This window comes from Schistocerca piceifrons, chromosome 2, assembly GCF_021461385.2.
Source record: "Schistocerca piceifrons isolate TAMUIC-IGC-003096 chromosome 2, iqSchPice1.1, whole genome shotgun sequence".
NCBI classification, from domain to species: domain Eukaryota; kingdom Metazoa; phylum Arthropoda; class Insecta; order Orthoptera; family Acrididae; genus Schistocerca; species Schistocerca piceifrons.
In genome coordinates, this window is record NC_060139.1 from 939,088,298 (window position 1) to 939,108,312 (window position 20,015).

Here is a 20,015-nt window from a genome sequence, read left to right on the forward strand (position 1 = left end):
AACTGCTGAAATTAAAGCCAGGCCTAAATAGAAGAGCCACCACAGTCTGATTACAACGTGAATTAAACGACATTTAAGGTCGTGGTCAGTTACGTGAATCGAGGCCACTTTCAACAACGTTATTAACTTGGAACGAAGCGGGTCTCCGTCTTTCTCTATCTTTCGAACAATTATAGTACATAGTTAGAAGTAACGAATTCTACTCTAGTATGAAGGGCTTGTCAAGCGATTTCGAGGCGAGGTATAATTGAGGTGTCATGAGGAATCATGATGAAATGAACAATTATTTATCTTCCATTCATGCGCGTATCACAAATACAGCATTCTCTATTCAATGGAGGTATATCACGGTATGTTCACTGCAGTTCTCACATGAATCTCCCAATAAACAACGTTTATTTTATCACATTTCCTTGTTATACCTCACCCCGAATGTACCACAATGAGTATCATTATTCTTCCTCTCCGCGGAAGCATGATTCGTTGTAGCGATGCAGATGTTTGGTACAGGGCCGCTTCGAGAACGTTTCTCTACACAAGCGACACATCATTGCGCCCCATGATTTTATTTCCCTCCGTTTTCTGCACACACACACACACACACACACACACACACACACACACACAGAGTAGTTGCCTTTCCGTGGCTTTTACTAATTTTTCTAATCTTACTGAGGTCATTTTATTCACATCGTAAATATAATAGTTCCCTTCTGTTGATTAATAGTAAAATTCATGCTTTTTAAAGTGCTGTGCCTGGATTCGATTACTGGTCACATGATCAGTTTAAACCCACACGCTGATCACTGGAATGGTGTCAGACGAAAATAGTTGCTCCAAGCTGTGAGCCACATGAGATGTATTACTTTACGGTAAACATTATAATAAAACTTTTATTATTAGATACACACGGCGGATCACAGTTAATGCCGAAAATACTTCGCGTGGAAGCAAAGCGTAACAATCAAAAATGCCCCAAATACTTTGCAAATTACATAACTGATACAACTGTAAATGTATGGTTACGAGCTGCTGCTAACTTCAGCATCAAATGTTATCCTAATTATTACACAGAGGGAGATGACGCACTGATTAGTACACTGGATTCGCATTCGGGAGGACGACGGTTCAAATCCTCGCACGGCCATCCCGATTTAGGATTTTCGTAATTTTCCTAAATCACTTCAGGCAAGTGCCGGAACGGTTCCTTTGAAAGGCCACGGCCGACTTCCTCCCCCATCCTTTCCTAATCCTATGGGTCTGATGATTTTGTTTGGTCCCCTCCCCAAATCAACCTACCAACTTATTAGTAAAAACGTAATAGAAATATAAACTTTTTATTAAGTCGCAGTCAAATTGGGCTCAAATTTACCCCCTGGGCCACCTTACCTTGCGCAACATTGGAGAATATGGCACATGTGTGATGGGGCACAAGCACATTTTGCTACTGACTGAAAACGGCAGCGAAAGCGCTAAGATGTAACAAAATGGATAGGCAGATCATAGCCTGTGCCTTGACCACCAACGCCACCTGACGTTAGCCATGTTGTTATTTCTGTCTGCCATCACCTAAAAGATTGAGTGTCCAGCACTCCTGCTGATATGGTTGAAGTAGCGCAGCAGGGAATTGTACAGCCCTGTCAGTATTCACTGAATGATCCGTGGTGTTTAAAAGAAATAATACTCACTGCAGAGATGAGTGCGGTATTATCTCTAAATATGAGCAGACACGTATGCAACTGTACTGTGAATTGCACCATGTAACCAGCTTAAGAAGTGTTGTATTTCTTGTTAAGGTGCGCCTTGGGGAAATTTGAGTCAATTAGATGGTGACTTATTCGGAAAGTCTACTTTTAAAATTCATTTGTACTAATTCGGACAATATTTCATACTGTGTCAGTGTTGGTTCATAACCACAGTTATGTCGCGAATGGCTAATTTGTGGACCCACGAATAATGGAAGATTTTTGCTACTGACATATACTTTCGCACGTGTCACTTTTCGCTTTTGGCGCTCGTCTCAGCTAGGGGTACCGAAATTCTTGTGTCGCTTGGATCTTAGCGGACCCTACTTTGGCGCAAATTCAGAGAAAAAATTTACGAAACTCGAACATAGTACGTTGAGCTAACGCCGTTGTTCAATGGCTGGCATTTTTATATTGTATTCGACAGGTTGGTAAAACTTTGCAACTCCATTGATCGAGACTGTGTGACAAGGCGAATCTATTAGAGTAACTGTTGTTACATCCACTTATCAACGTCAAATGTGCGAAAGATCAGCAAAATCGACGACACACTGGATGTAAGCTCCCCTTGATAGTTATTTTTCCATAATCTTGCTTTACGTTTTGAACACCCTGTAACATTTAAAGTGCACAGATTCACAGTAATGCTGTCTACTCAAAGGGATGTGTCTACCCAGTCGAGGCTGCTGCGTTTCGTTTCCGGAAGATGAAGGCTATGGTTGTGCTATGTTGTGCATGTAGTACCACCCGTCTGACTTCAGAATACGCTAGGGGATTTCGTGAAGATGAGGAATTGTGGTTGTGGTGCGTTTTCAGTGTGTAAGCTTATCCTTGTTGTTTTGCGTGCGCGTCGTGTGTGTGTGTGTGTGTGTGTGTGTGTGTGTGTGTGTGTGTTATTGGTCTCTAAAGCGTGGCGTAAGGGTTACTTTTGGGCGTTTGTGAGAAGCTTCTGGTGGTTCTCGTCCTAAATTTTGAATAGAAAGTGGAGCGAAGTTTGTGTTGCTTCGTAAAATTTGGTGGATTTATCCCGAAAAAGTGTTTATATGGTGGGATGGCCTAAAAGTATCATATGTGTTGGGGACAGATACGCCAGCACCTGAGATGACACGGAAAACTTTGTTCTGGAGACGCTGCAGTCTTGTTAGTGGTATGTCTGACGTCTTAGTTATCACTTGCAAACCATACAAGATGACCGGAAGTGCGAGCTGGCTCCAGAGGAGGAGTTTGCACTGAACTGTTAGTCCGTCACCTTTCAGGAGGGGATACAACCTACAGAAGAGTGCGAAAAAATGTTAAAATGTGTGTGAAATCTTATGGGACTTAACTGCTAAGGTCATCAGTCCCTAAGCTTACACACTACTTAACCTAAATTATCCTAAGGACAAAAACACACACCCACGCCCGAGGGAGGACTCGAACCTCCGCCGGGACCAGCAGCACAGTCCATGCTGCAGCGCCACAGACCGCTCGGCTAATCCCGCGCGGCAGAAAAGTCCGCAGCCTTTGTTTGCTGCACTGGTAAGATGTTTGTTCCACGTTAGGCGTCTATCAATCTCAAGGCCCAGGTATGTTACAGTACTCCACCAAATCAATTTCCTGCTGTCAATGGCGAGTTGACGATCAGGGAGCTTGATTTTGGGGGTAAAATACATCGCCTGGAACATTGAGGGGTTGTTCGTTATCTTCCATCGATTACACCACTGCGTAATCTTGTCCAGATGTTGCTGGAGGTTGCGATGTATTTGGAGGAGGCTGCTACTACTTACGTAAATGGCGGTTTTCGGAAGAGATGCAAGAAAGTGTAATCTTTTGCTCAGCTAATTGAAACGTCCGTCCTTGAAGCCGAAACTTATCAGTACCTGCTGCAGGTTGAAGTGCCGTACAGCTGACGAGGGACCAATAGGTATTACGTCACACAACTACGTCGCGAGTCAGCGGGCGCCGCCGCCGCCGCCGCGAAGAGAGTGGATCCGCGCATGCGCAGAAGGCCCCTCCAACTTCGCTACAAGAGGCGGCCGCGCACGTGGGTTGTGCAGTCGCTGGTAACCCGGCACAGACAGGCGCCGCTGGACACGCATTGCATTCTACTGACCGCTGCAGCTCTGAGAAGCGTCCCGTTACTACGCTAGTTCCAGGTTAGACATCGTGACTCACGGTTAATACATATAGTCTTAAGATAATGTACTTTTCTTTTTACAGGAGTTCCATTTTATCTCTTCTAATTGCTTTGTTTTTTTTATCTGCAATCTCTCTGCCTGTCTGACGGAACTGTGAGTTATACTGAAGAGCAGCTTCATAACTCAGCCGGTTCTCAGTTCCAGAAACTGTCAACAGCGTATCGTCCTTTTTTTAGCTTTTCTGTATTTCCCTTTACCGATCACGAAAACTGACAACGGCCGGGAGAGCTGTGTGCTGACCTCATGCCCCTCCGTACCCACATCTGGTGACGCCTTAGGTCTGAGGACGACACGGCGGCCGGTCGGTACCGTTGGGCCTCCAAGATCTGTTCGGGAAGGTGTGTGTTTTGTATTTTTCTTACATTAGATATTCCGTCTGTAGCCATCCCGTCAGAACCAACATCTCAAAATGGTTATTGAACTGCGAGGTAGTTTAACGCGCAAGCCCTCGTGAGGGAACTTCAAAATTTAAGCAATACGTTTTTATGGCCAGCCAAGTAACTTTTATCGAATGCGGCACATCAAAGTGACACAGATACATGACACAGCTTTCAACATAGTCATCAAGCCTGTGTAAAGCAAGACAGAAGCCACTCCATGGTCGTGGAAGCGTTCGTACGCTGCTGTGTGAACGTCCACGTCGTAAGGAAAAATTCTTCCCCCCTCCCCCCCCCCCCCTCTCCGCACAACCGTCCCGCAGACACAGGTTTTCTTTCTCCACTGTCTGCGTATTGTCGTCTGTGGACGAAGTCTGTGTCCCTCCTTCCAGCTCAGCATCACCATCGACAGTGTGGCCTTGGTTGAATTTTTGTGGCCGAGCGGTTCTAGGCGCTTCAGTCTGGAGCCGAGCGTCCGCTACGGTCGAAGGTTCGAATCCTGCCTCGGGCATGGATGTGTGTAGTGTCCTTAGGTTGTTAGGTTTAAGCAGTTCTAGTTCTAGGGGACTGATGACCTCAGAAGTTTGGTCCCATAGTGCTCAGAGCTATTTGAATTTTTGGCACTATTTCACATCGTCTGGATACTACATCGCATTTGGTCCATATACCGTCAAAATGTCACGGTGAATCTGTGTGAAATTTATACGTTTTGCTCACAGAAACCATACCGTGTCGCGGACTTCGACTTTGTAGTAAATTTCCAGTTGCCACGCCTCTTCATTCACTCACTGTGATGCACCTGTTATCAGTACCGCAGCAGAAATGTGTCTGCGGGAAAGGCAGAAAACCTAATGTCTTCTGACAACGTGCCGCCCGTGTTGCGCAATGGTCTTAGCGTGTGACGACGTATGAACTTACATTCTGAAGCCCCTACGTATAGCATATAGTACGCTATCGAGAAAGCTGTAAATCAGGCTAGCCTTCGAAGCTACAACTGTCGATAGCCTTGAGATAGTTGGCCAGACTGCCATCAACAGCTGCGTCAGTAGTTTTATTGCTTCCGTGATCCTTAAAAATGCTATGATGAGTCGCTTCCTGTTCTTATGCACCAACAATAGACTATAAAACGGTAATTTTACGAGTGGGGAATAACATGGAGAAAAGAAAAGATGGCATGATGCCGACTATTTGGCACCGAGTGCACATGCAACTTCCTTTTCTAAAACTGAATTTTTCAGTTATCTTCTAAAAAAAATGAGTCACAACTTCAGAAAAACTGTAAGTCTTCTAGATGCAAGTGCTGTATTATCATGTGGGACGCCTTCGACCAGCAGCAGCACTTACATTTTTAAAAATTTCTTGGTGCTACCTCCATTGAGTTAATTGCATTTTTCTAACGAATTCCCAATGTTTTTTTCTCTCATAAATTAAATTTGTATGCGAGTCTGTTTAAAACCCCTTTGGAGCGCAGATGACTTCTTCATTCTACAAATATTTGTTCCCTCTGAACCGGTTTTCTGGTGTTGGGAAAAGAGAATAACGTGAACCTGGTGTGTGTATATATATATGCCCGTATCTTCTTACATCTTTTTCAACTCAACGTCGAAGTGGCTCACAATATGCGCAGTAAGAGCCACACTCGTGGTCTGAAAAGATGGTGTTCATCACTTTTCGTGCCAATTAATAGTATCACTTTTGTTAACAACTTCACCACCACCTACTAAAGGTTGTAACGGCGGTTTTGCGTCAAAAAAGTAAGGTGTATCCGTATTTCGTGTGCAGTCACGTAACGTCGCTATAGCTCTCTTTGATTATTGTTGTTTTGGTCTTCAGTTCGAAGAGTGATTTGATGCAGCTCTAGACGCCAATCTGTTCTGTGCAACTCTCCTCATGTCAGCATAATTTTCTTTTCTCCTCAATTCGATTTAGTATCTACCCATTAGTTTTTATATCTATCCATCAGATCTTCAGCATTCTTCCTACCACCACATTTCGAAAAGCTTGTGTTCTCTTCTTGTGTGACCTGCTTAACGACTGTTTTTTACTTCTGTACCTCGCTACACTCCAGACAATTGCCTTCAGAAAATACTACCCAAACTTAAAATTTAGAGTCTATGTAAAGAAATTTCCCTTTTTCAAATTTGCTTTTCTTGATACTGTAAAACATAATTGCAAAATGTAAACTTTCACGGCCAGAAATGTCACAATTAATAAAATATTCGGGGCTGTTATGCCGTGGTCGGATGGATTTCAAATTAAAACCCGATGTTTCGCTTCTATCTGCGGAGGAGATTTTCGAGGTGCATCGTAGATTCTTTGAGTGTCCGTTTCACACACTGGCTCACCTGATTTTGCCAGCCTGCATTTTATATCGTCTATAGTTCGGCCACTGTCAGTTACTTCGTAATCTAATTCCCTCAGCATCGCCTGATTAATTTGACTACATTCCATTACCCTCGTTTTACTTATGGTGATGTTCATCTTATAACCTCTTTTCAAGACCCTTGCATTCGATTCAAGTTATCTTCCAAGTCCGCTTTTATTGCCGCTAAAGATTTACAACGTCATCAGTAAATCTTAAAATTTTTATTTTTTCCCCTGGACTTTAATTTCCACTCCAAATTTCTGCTTTGATTCTTTCACAGCTTTCTTTGTGTACAGACTGAATGACATTAGGGGCAGGCATCGACCCCGTCTCTCTCCCGCCTCAGCCACTGCTGCCCTTTTACATCCTTCGACTCATTGCCACTGCAGTCTGGTTTCTGTAGAAGTTGTAAATAACATTTCGCGCTATGTATTTTATCTCTGCTGTATTCAGAATTTCAAAGAGTGCATTCCATTCAGCATTGTCAAAAACTTTCTCTAACCACAACTGCTATGAAAGTAGTTTTGTCTTTGTTGATCTGTCTTCTAAGGTAGTTCTTAAGGTCAATATTGCCTCGCGTGTTCCTTCATTTTTCTGGAATCCAAACTGAAATTCCGAGATGTAAGGTTTTATCAGTTATTTTCATTCTTCTGTAAATATTCATGTCAGTATTTTGTAACCTCTGACTTATTAAACTGATGGTTCGGTAATGTTCACACGTGTTAGCGTCAGCCTTTTATTGAAAATGGAATTACTTCGTTCTTCTTGGAGTCTAAAGATACACTACTGGCCATTAAAATTGCTACACCAATGAAGAAATGCAGATAAACGGGTATTCACTGGACAAATATATTATATTAGAACTGACGTGTTATTACATTTTCACGCAATTTGGGTGCATAGATCCTGAGAAATCAGTACCCAGAAAAACCACCTCTGGCCGTAATAACGGCCTTGATACACCTGGGCATTGAGTCAAACAGAGCTTGGATGGCGTGTACAGGTACAGCTGCCCATGCAGCTTCAACACGATACCACAGTTAATCAAGAGTAGTGACTGGCGTATTGTGACGAGCCAGTTGCTCGGCCACCATTGACCAGACGTTTTCAGTTGGTGATAGATCTGGAGAATGTGCTGGCCAGGGCAGCAGTCGAACATATTCTGTATTCAGAAAGGCCCGCACAAAACTTACAACATGCGGTCGTGCATAATCCCGCTGAAATGTAGGGTTTCGCAGGGAACGAATGAAGGGTAGAGCCACGGGTCGTAATACATCTGAAGTGTAACGTCCACTGTTCAAAGTGCCGTCAATGCGAACAAGAAGTGACCAAGACGTGTAACCAATAGCACCCCATATCATCACGCCGGGTCATACGCCAGTATGGTGCTGACGAATACACGCTTCCAATGTGCGTTCACCGCGATGTCGACAAACACGGATGCGACCATCATGATGCTGTAAACAGAACCTGGATTCATCCGAGAAAATGACGTTTTGCCATTCGTGCACCCAGGTTCGTCGTTGAGAACACCATCGCAGGCTCTCCTGTCTGTGATGCAGCGTCAAGGGTAACCGCAGCCATGGTCTCCTAGCTGATAGTCCATGCTGCTGCAAACGTCGTCGAACTGTTCGTGCAGATGGTTGTCTTGCAAACATCCCCATCTGTTGGCTCCGGTATCGAGACGTGGCTGCTCGATCCGTTATAGCCATGCGGATAAGATGCCTGTCATCTCGACTGCTAGTGATACGAGGCCGTTGGGATCCAGCACGGCGTTCCGTATTACCCTCCTGAACCCACCGATTCCATATTCTGCTAACAGTCCTTGGATCTCGACCAACGAGAGCAGTAATGTCGCGATACGATAAACCGCAATCACGATAGGCTACAATCCGACCTTTATCAAAGTCGGGAACGTGATGGTACGCATTTCTCCTCCTTACAGCGTTTGACCAGGCAACGCCGGTTAACTGCTGTTAGTGTATGAGAAATCGGTTGGAAACTTCCCTCATTTCAGCACGTTGTAGGTTTCGCCACCGGCGCCAACCTTGTGTGATTGCTCTGAAAAGCTAATCATTTGCATGTCACAGCATCTTCTTTCTGTCGGTTAAATTTCGCGTCTGTAACACGTCATCTTCGTGGTGTAGCAATTTTAATGGCCAGTAGTGTATTTAGTACTCATCCGGACGCCCTCAGACTTTCCATTATTCAGGGTCAATTGTCACTTTTCACATTCGAAATATTTTATTGAAATTATTTTGTATAAGGGGCTACCAAAAAAGTTTTCGTCTAAGGGGGTTGCTGCAGCGTATGTGCAACGTAGCGCGACTTCGATTCGGGTACATGAGCACCGACGTGTAGGCAAGGGATCAGTGTGGTATTCGTGTCTTTCCGACGTGCGTACGGTAAATGCGGAATCGTGGACTACGGTGATACTTCTAGAAAATGCGCCCAAGTAGGACCAATGTGCTTGGTAGCCGAAGGACAAACACCGGTAGATATCCATCAAAGAGTGAAGAATGTGTACGAAGCAGCACGTCTGCCGAAAACTGCAGTTGTGGAATGGTGCGCCAAGGGCTGTTGCTGCTTGGTGATAACGCACGTCCCCATATCGCAAGTCTCGTAACGCAGAAGTTACTCTGGCTCAAGCGGGAGACACTAACATCCGCCCTATAGTGCTGATCTCTCTCCATACAATTATCACGCCTTCGGTTCGTCAAAAAGGCTTTGAAGTGTCGACTGTTCTTGTCGGACGAGGATGTGCAGCAGGCAGTTATGGACTTCTTCACGCAGCAGGACAAAGCAGCGTTTTACCACATGGGCGTCCTCCGCCAGGTGCATCGGTGGGGGGCTTGACTAATGGTCATGGAGATCTTTCCTAATTGACTTGCCGATTCTGGAGTCTACAGCCTTCGAACGGAAACTTTTTAATCGCCTCTTGTAATTCATTTCGATGTACTGATGACTTTGCTCAACTGCAAACTGTCTAACAAGGGGAGTCCACGACGTTTGGAACGCGGATTCATTGCAAACTTCGCACACTCGTAGCCCTCCACGAGGAGAACAAAATGTGTAAGCAGCAGCGCGTACTTGTCAAGCGTTATTGAGAAAATCGCAAGATAATTTCGGTCGTCAAATATATACCTGTGCGTGGCCATTTTTAGCATGAGGCGGCGGCAGACGAGTGGTTACCGATCAAGCCCCGTAATCGATGAATCGAGTCCCGTTCGTCAGTTTTTTTTAATTGCTAACAGTAATTTTTTTACTATTTATATTACAATTGATGTAATGGGGAAAAATACGTGTAATCGCATGAATTTTTATTAAATTTACAATGTTATTTGGCAGTCTACAAATTTTTATTATCACAAATAATATAATATTCATAACTATCGACTAGTTATACTGAAGATGTATGCTTGTCCGTGTCTTCAAAATTGTTCGTACTTAATCAAAAGAGAACGATAAACTGCTTCCCGTGAAGACGCTATTAAAATACAGTCGATACTACATGACCAATTATCAGCGCCGATATTTAAGGAAATGCTGCGTTATGCATGGTTTGCTTCCAAATTATCGTCTGAAAGAGAGGTTTTCGAAAATGTTAGCGAAGTTTGTTTTTCCATTGAAAACCTCAAAAGACCTTGCGTACGCGGAAACATAGCGTTTATTCAGCTGGTGCCGTTTAATTTTATGTTTTCAATGTTTTTACGAAAAATACCGTCCTGAAACCTGTACTCGTGATGTCGAAAGCGACGATTAATTCTATATCTTTCGAAAGCAGTCTGTGCCGGTCAAAACTTGGAGGTAACAAGTCGTTTAGGGCTCCTTCCAGGTATAAGGGATTTCTCAAATCACGGACAAGCGTACATTTTCAGTATCACTTTATGCGTTTGGTCGTTTACTAGTCGAGTGTTATGAATATTATATTATTTGTGATAGTAACAATTTGTAGACTGCCAAATAAAATTGTAAATTTAATAAAAGTTCATCTGATTACACTTATTTTTCCCATTATATCAATTGTAATATAAATAGTAAAGAAAATTACTGTGTTAGAAATTAAAAAAAAAAAACTGACGAACGGGACTCGATCCAGTGATTACGGGGGCTTGAACGCTAACGACTTTTTTCTTTTTTTTGTTCTTTGTAGATCGTTGTGTTTGGTCGTTGCGGACGTCACAATGACATCCGTTCCAGTTCGTTTGTTGATCGTTCCACTCAGTTTTTTTTATTACATGGCCAACCGGCTCTCTGACCGAACACGCTGAGCTACCGAGGCGGCTTGGCTTCCGCCGCTTCGTGGTAAAAATGGCCACGCACAGGTATATATTTGACGACGGAAATTATCTTGCGATTTTCTCAATAACGCTTGACAAGTACGCGCTACTGCTTACACATTTTGTTCTCATGAAGGACTACGAGTGTGCGAAGTTTGCAATAAATCCGCGTTCCAAACGTCGTGGCCTCCCCTTGTAAGAAGGTTGCTCAGACTGTCTTCTAAATCGTTTGTATAGATTAAGAACAGCAGGGAGCGTATAACTCTACTTTGGGGTAACCCCAGGTATAGCTTTACTTTCAGTAGATGAATTCTGACTTTTGCGGCACGAAATCGCGTACCCAGTCGCTCAGCTGAGACGATTCTCCAGAGCCGGCCGGAGTGGCCGAGCGGTTAAAGGCGCTACAGTCTGGAATCGCACGACCGCTACGGTCGCAGGTTCGAATCCTGCCTCGGGCATGGATGTGTGTGCTGTCCTTAGGTTAGTTAGGTTTAAGTAGTTCTAGGTTCTAGGGGACTTATGACCACAGCAGTTGAGTCCCATAGTGCTCAGAGCCATTTGAACCATTTTTCTCCATAGGTCTACAGTCTGATTAGGACTTTGCCTCAACAGCTATTTACATACTATCCAAAACGACAGACAGAGCGGGGTGGCGCAGTGGTTAGTACACTGGGCTCGCATTCGGGAGGATGACGGTTCAAACCCGTCTCCCGCCATCCTGACTTAGGTTTTCCATGATTTCCCTAAATCGTTTCATGCAAATGCCAGGATGGTTCCATTGAAAGGGTACGGCCCATTTCCTTCCTCATCCTTCCCTAATCCGAGCTTGTGCTCCGTCTCTAATGACTTCATTGTCGACGGGACGTTAAACACTAATCTCCTCCTCCTCCTCCCAAAACGACGAATACGTCTTCACAATACAACTGATGCTTCCTTAACCCATCTGCTTGGAAGTACGTCGCTGATTCACCGTATGTGGGTTGTAACTGCGTCGTTGCTGTCTCACCAATTTGTTCAAGCATTTACTGCCACTTAACTCCTATCTTACATAGAGGCATGGTAGACCGCAGCAGTCAACAACGACTTTCAGCTGCGTGCGCTAATAAGTGAATTTATAAGAGGCGTCAACTTCTTCTCTGAGTCGCCGTTAGCCACACACTTTGCAAATCTCACGTTTTCTTGACGATGACTTCATACAGGCTTGAGATTTTACAGTTACGAGTGATTCTGAAGTTTGCTCCGGCAGAATCAATCCTAGTAACGGCTGTTATCGCAACAACGTGGCATTATCAGTGCTAAGCATATCGCCATGTCTGCTTACATCGTCCTCTCATTGTCAACGCCGCCGTGTTTTTGTGTAGCAATGTGCACCACTCATAATCTAAATCGAGGAATGTCATCGATAAGCCCTGAGATAGACGCTCTGTCCAAAGACTGAAGTCTGGGATTAACAGGCTCCGCTGGCCGCTGTGGAAGAGCGGTTCTAGGCGCTTCAGTCCGCAACCGCGCTGCTGCTACGGTCGCAGGTTCGAACCCTGCCTCGGACATCGATGTGTGTGATGCCCTTAAGTAGTTAGGTTTAAGTAGTTGTAAATCTAGGGGACTGATGACCTCAGAAGTTAAGTCCCATAGTGCTCAGAGCCATTTGAACCAGTTTTATTGCAGTACACGATGCACTTCGAAATGGCTCTGAGCACTATGGGACTTATTTTATTTTTTTATTTACACGTCAAGTTCCGTAGGACCAAATTGAGGAGCAAATCTCCAAGGTCATGGAATGAGTCAGTACATGAACTTACAACATAAAAGTAATAACAGATAAAAATAAATATTCATGAACCTGCAAGAAACTCAGTCCATAAGTTTAAGCAAACGCTACCAGCTATACAATGAGAATCAGCTTAATTTTTCAAGGAACTCCTCGACAGAATTGAAGGAGTGACCCATGAGGAAATTCTTCAGTTTCAATTTGAAAGCGCGTGGATTACTGCTAAGATTTTTGAATTCGAGTGGCAGCTTATTGAAAAATGGATGCAGCAGTATACTGCACACCTTTTTGCACAAGAGTTAAGGAAGTCCGATCCAAATGGAGGTTTGATTTCTGCCGAGTATTAACCGAGTGAAAACTGCTTAATATTGGTAACAAGAAACGACAATAATGAATATACATATTGAGAGGCCAATGTCAAAATACCCAGACTCGTGAACAGAGGTCGACTAGAGGTTCGTGAACTCACACCACTTATTGCCCGAACCACCCGTTTCTCAGCCAAAAATATCCTTCTAGAATGGAAAGAGTTACCCCAAAACATAACACCACATGACATAAGTGAATGAAAATAAGCAAAGTAGACTAATTTACGTGTCGAAGTATCGCTCACTTTCGACACCGTTCGAATAGTGAAAATGGAAGTATTAAGTCATTGAACAAGATCCTGAACGTGAGCTTTCCACGACAGCTTACTATCTGAACACCTAGGAATTTGAACTGTTCAGTTTCACTAATCATATGCCCGTTCTGTGAGATTAAAACGTCAGGTTTTGTTGAATTGTGTGTTAGAAACTGTAAAAACTGAGTCTTACTGTGATTTAACTTTAGTTTATTTTCTACAAGCCATGAACTGAGGTCATGTACTGCACTACTTGAAACCGAGTCAATGTTGCACACAACACCCTTTACTACCAAGCTAGTGTCATCAGCAAACAGAAATATTTTAGAATTAGCCATAATACTAAAGGGCATATTTATATAAATAAGGAACAGGAGCGGCCCCAACACTGATCCCTGGGGCACCCCCCACTTGACAGTACCCCAATCAGATCCCACATCACAGCCGTTATCAACATTGTGAATAATGACCTTTTTCTGCCTGTTGCTAAAGTAAGAGGTGAACCAATTGTGAGCTACTCCCCTTATTCCGTTATGATCCAACTTCTGGAGCAATACTGTGAGATCAACAGTCAAATGCCTTTGTTAAATCAAAAAATTCGCCAAGCGTTCGAAACTTTTTGTTTAGCCCATCCAGTACCTCACAGAGAAAAGAGAATATAGCATTTTCAGTTGTCAAACGACTTCTAAAGCCGAACTGTACATTTCATAGTAAATCGTGTGATATAAAATGATCAATTAACCTTACATACACAGCCTTTTCGATAACTTCTTCAAACACTGATGGCATAGAAATAGGTCTAAAATCATCTACATTATCCCTTTCTCCCTTTTTATAAAGCGGCTTTACTACTGAGTACTTTAATCGCTCAGGAAACAGACCATTCCTAAAGTAAAAATTACAAATATGGCTAAATACAGGGCTAACATGTGCAGCACAGTACTTTAATATTCTGCTATACACTCCATCATAACCATGAGAGTCCTTAGTCTTCAGTGATTTAATTATTGACTCAATCTCCCTCTTGTCTGTATCACAGAGGAGTATTTCAGACGTCAATCTCGGAAAGGCATTTGCTAAGAAATTTATATGATTTCCTGTAGAAACTAAATTTTTATTTGATTCACCAGCAATGCTCAGAAAATGGTTGTTAAATACTGTACATATATCTGATTTATCAGTAACAGAAATATTATTACTGCGAACTGACTTTATATCATCAACCTTGTGCTGCTGACCACTCTTCCTTCACAACTGACTATATGGCTTTAATTTTATCCTGTGAATTAGCTATTCTGTTTGCATACCACGTACTTTTTGCCTTGCTAATAACATTTTTAAGCACCTTACAATACTGTTCGTAATGGGCTACTGTAGCTTGATTGTGACTACTTCTAACATTTTGATATAATTCCCGCTTTGTTCTACATGATATCCTTATCCCACTAGTCAGCCAACCGGGCTGTCCATTACTGCTAGTACCCCGTTTAGAATGTTCTAATGGAAAGCAACTCTCAAAGAGCATGAGAAATGTGTTATGGAAAGCATTGTATTTATTATCTATATTATCGGCGCTATAAACATCTTGCCACTCTTGTTCCTTGACAAGATTTGAAAAACTCTCTATTGCTGTTGGATCAACTTTCCTACGTAGTTTGTAATTAAATACGACATTGGTTTGAGTACAAAAACCTTTTAGTGTTAAAACTTGTGCATCATGGTCTGAAAGGCCATTCACCCTTTTACTAACAGAATGCCCATCTAGTAATGAAGAATGAATAAAAATACTGTCTATAACTGTGCTACTGTTCCCCTGCACCCTAGTTGGAAAAAACACAGTTTGCATCAGATCATATGAATTTAGGAGATCTACCAACATCCTTTTTCTTACACAATCATGTACAAAATTAATATTGAAGTCACCACATACAACTACTTTCTGGTACTTCCTACAAAGTGAATCAAGAACCCTCTCTAGCTTAAGCAAAAATGCTCTGAAGTCGGAGTTAGGAGACCTATAAACAACAGCAATTAGAAGTTTAGTTTCACTAAATTCAGCTAATGCTGCACAACTTTCAAATATCTGTTCAGCGCAGTGTTGTGATACTTCTATGGACTCAAATGAAATACTGTTTTTTACGTACAGAGCCACTCCCCCACCCCGCAAGGAACTCCTCGAGAAACAGCCTGCTAATCTGTAGCCTGGTAAAGGAAGCCTCTGAATTATCAAATTATTTAAGTGGTGCTCTGATATACCAATAATTTCAGAGTTAACATCTATTAGCAGTTCACTAACATTATCTCTAATACCTCTTATATTTTGATCAAATATGCTAATTCCTTCTCTACTTGGAAGCATTACATCATCTGGAGGTGGGCCCTTAGTTAGAGGCACTTCTTTTAAGCAGGTATACCTATCAGCTGACTTCAGTCTAAAAAAGGTGCAGCTCTAACACCAACTACTACAGCAATTTTTCCATGAGTGATACCACCACCACCTACTACATTGACACCTATAAGCTTAGCCAGCCTCCCCTTCCCATACCAATTGAGGTGCAGGCCATGCCTAATGAAACCCCATCTACTGATAGACCCAACTGGCACCACTGAGATGTGATCCATGCCCTCCGCCATCAGTGCCCTCCCCAGCCCCACATTAACGCGCCTAACAGCCGCATTAAGGTGAGGCCGACCATGACGCTGAAACAGTTGCACGAAATGCACATTAGTGCCACCAGTTTGAGTAGCTATCTTAACTAAGTCACCACTGACATCATAGTCCCCGTCCCTATCGAGACTGTTCCCTGATCTACCCACTATCACTACCTGATCCTCTTTCGTAAAATTCTTACGTAACTCCCCTATGCTTTCAGTCACCTGAGCCAACCCTGCACTAGGCTTCATAATGATGGTGACCTGGTACTCACTCCCAAGCAGTTCCTGCAACTGTTGGCCCACACCTCTACCGTGGGAACTACCTAGCAGCAGAACCTTCTTTCTGCTAGACTTTGCAACCAACCTAGGCCTCCTAGTTGCTGAGGACTGCTGCAAGTTACCTACATCTACGGCTACACGAGGCTCCTCTCCACTGAACTCTGACAGTTGGTCATATCTATTGCATATATGCAAAATAAAACTATCTGAATACCTCCTCTTTCTAGCTACCTTCTTGCCAACTGCCAGTTCCCATTCCCCACCACCCTTCACTCTCCTCAACCTATCTAGTTCCTCCTTTGCGCATTGCATCTGCACCTGAAGGGCACAGATCTTACGCTCCTGCTCCTCTATTAACTTGTTTCTACTACAGATTTTACATTCCCAGAAGAGGATCTCCCTAAAATGACCACTGGCTTCCCCACTGCATTCCCCCCAATGAAAATACTTTGAACAAATCCCACACCGTAATCCACTACTCAAAAACTTACGACAGAGCCCACACTTTTCACTCATGACAAAATTTTACAGTTACTGAAAAAAACTATACGTCTGCGTTACCAAAGTTCAGTTACACCAGTAGAACTATTTAAGAACTAACAATAATTATCTCGATATTCTCTGCCTACGAAGAAAGCAGCTACTTGTATTAATACTACTACAACACAGCCGATACCAATACCAGAAAAACTTCACAAAATTTTTAGTTGAAACCAAAAAATTAAAACGACCACTGTAACACTAAGCGAAGTTAAAACACTAAATGAAAATTTAACTGAAATATGTCACTAGAAAGAATAATAAACGTCAGTTGAAAACTAAAGCACGAAATTTACTAAACGTCTTCAACACACTGAAAACTCTATAAAACACAGCGAGCGAACGATTACAAAAGTTTATTAAGTCGTTATTTCGCCACAAACGGCACGCAACACCGCTGAAATCTATTAAATTTAATAACTGTATTACAGAGCGCAAATAAGTTTGTCAGTACTTAGCTTATAACCTCTACAGCTGCAGTGCACGCCGCAAAATGTAAACACACTACTGACGCGCGAGGCCTAGACGAACGACGAAAGCAGACTCACAAATAAAAGACCACTCGAGTCAATAACACAGGAAGAAAGACTGAGATTAATGAAAATCCACTAATAAGTTACTTTTACGTCAAATATTAAAACAAATAAACTTTAAAATAAATAAATGCAGTCTAAAGTTTATAAAATATTAACGAGCTATTTCAACAGCAGTGCAGCACACGTGACGTCACACCTAGTCAAGATATCTTAGATCATCAGTCCGCTAGAACGTAAAACTTCTTAAACCTAACCAACCTAAGGACATCACGCACATCCATGCACGAGGCAGGATTCGAACCTGCGACCGTAGCGGTCACACGGTTCCAGACTGAAGCGCCTAGAACCGCACGGCCACACCGGCCGGCTGGAAATTATTCCTGCAGTTAACATAGCACCATATAATTTCGGCCATAAGGTAGTCCTAGAGACTTTGCTGGGTTCCAGAGTGAAGCGCCTATAACCGCTCCGCCACTCCGGCCGGCCATGCACCTCGACCCGTGATGTTCAGGTGCTTGATCAGTCCACTTAATTTTTTAAATGAAATTTGCTACTGCTCCTATTAAGAATACATAGGTTTATTACGAGGTGGCACATTGTGACAACTGGTTTTAGAAAACTAAGACAAAACGAAAAACTGTTCCAGAAGTGGCTACATATTTTTTAAGCTTCTCTGACACCCTTACCTTCCCGAATGAGGTGGCACGATGCCTGAGGCACAGGATTCGTGATGCAGTGCTCAAGACAGTGGACGATCTATTGGGAGCAGAACGGATCAATTTCCTCAACCGGTATCAAGCTTTTTAAAGGTCTTCCATATCGTCTCAGGACCGCTGCTGATTACTTCCGACATCCTCATCCTGCTGAACCAATTCTGCGTCCGTAATTTCCTCGATGGATTCAGGACATTAAACCTTTACGTTATTTGCTTTCCCTTCCTGTTTATTGCCAGATCAGTAATCTAAAATATGTTTACCACTGAAAAAAGGTAGTATAAATGACTAGTATCAAGTATTTTTCTAACTGTTAATCGTTCCCAGGATCTGTCATTGACAAGTTGGAGGCACCCATTGATCTCCATCACACAGACGCCAGACCGTTCGCACTACTTCAGACCACATGTCTCTGGCCGGTCTCTGGAGACAGCTGAGAAAGTTATCAGACCAAGGGGGCAGATGTCGCTTGTGCTGACGTCAGCGACGATCTGCAGCTGAGTCCAACCAGTTGTGTCCGCTTACGTACGACTGAGAACCCCACATTTTCCGTCTTTCGGTTACCGGTCCTGCAAGAGCAAGAGAGACAAGGCCTTACGGGTGCATCTCATTCGGCCATTAGGCTGACACGACTTTCCTCGCGGAACTGCTCCAGACCTGGTCAGATCCTTGCCTCGCCTGCAACACGAGACCACCCCTCATTCCACCACCGTCGAAGTACACAGCGGCTGTTTCAAACAGGTCGACACCTCCCAACGCAGCCATCGGCGAACAGCAACCAACTGCGCCGTCACGATCACCCAGCGACCGCAACTTTTAGTCTTATCTACTCGTGTGCCCAGCGATTACAAACACAGTAAAAGGTAGGGGAATTAAGATAAAAACCACGCAGTGTTTGCCACAAAACAGAAACACTTGAAAAAGTAAACTACCCGAAATCGATGAACTTTAAGTTCTGGCTGCTGCATGTCTCACTGCTAGTAACTAATGCTAATGTCTCGGAATCTACAGCACTATATTTTCGAATTGCGTGACATCACAAATGATAAAATTTTTTGTAACAAATTGCCTGTGCACTGCATGCTACGTTACTGTACTTACTCTCCTCTTATGAGTTCACTTGCAAGGGGTTCGATGCTCCTTGAAACGATAAGTAATAGAAATAACGGAAACTGTGTATGGGATGGAAAAATACTAGAAAAAAAGGAACAGCAAGGCGGATTTCCAGACGTCTCAGAATTTTCTGCCAACCCTGTACACACAAATGGGCTTCCCTGCGCACAGTTTTGTCTCATTCAGAAGGAAGTACAATATTTATTGAGCGAACACTAGACGGTAAGCGATTTGCACATGGATAACATTTGCTTAATCATTGTACAGAAAGGTGTGTCCTAGTCAACAGGTTTCATTTTCAGTAGACTCCGAGCGCAACTCAAAGAAAATGGAGTAATAAACGTCGAGTATTCAAATCTAAGTTGAAACCTTTTGTTGTAGGGAATTCGTATCCTGTATAGGACCTGTTCTTAGCAGGATGTACCTGTTTTGTGTAATATTTTACGTAATTGTCATGTCTCATAAACTTTTCGTGTTTTATTCATTCCTTAGTTTTTCAGTTTTCTAATCATCATTCTGTAAACTATTGTGTTCACTTCTGATAACTAAGTAAATACACTACTGGCCAATAAAATTACTACACCAAGAAGAAATGCAGATGCTAAACGGGTATTCATTGGACAAATATATTATACTAGAACTGACATGTGATTACATTTTCACGCAATTTGGGTGCATAGATCCTGAGAAATCGGTACCCAGAACAACCATCTCTGGCCGTAATAACGGCCTAGATACGCCCGAGCATTGAGTCAAACAGAGCTTGGATGGTGTGTACAGGTACAGCTGCCCATGCAGCTTCAACATGATACCACAGTTCATCAAGAGTAGTGACCGGCCTATTG

General features: G+C 43.0%; 1 protein-coding gene across 1 annotated transcript in view; it reads left to right on the forward strand.

Annotated features, from left to right (window-relative positions):
* Positions 1–3,772: 3,772 nt before the first annotated feature.
* Positions 3,773–20,015, forward strand: part of LOC124777069 (non-symbiotic hemoglobin 1-like) — a 71,567-nt gene continuing 55,324 nt past the window's right edge. The window contains exon 1 of the mRNA XM_047252343.1: positions 3,773–3,880. The gene's annotated coding sequence lies outside the window, so the exon portion shown is untranslated. The remainder of the gene's footprint in view (positions 3,881–20,015) is intronic.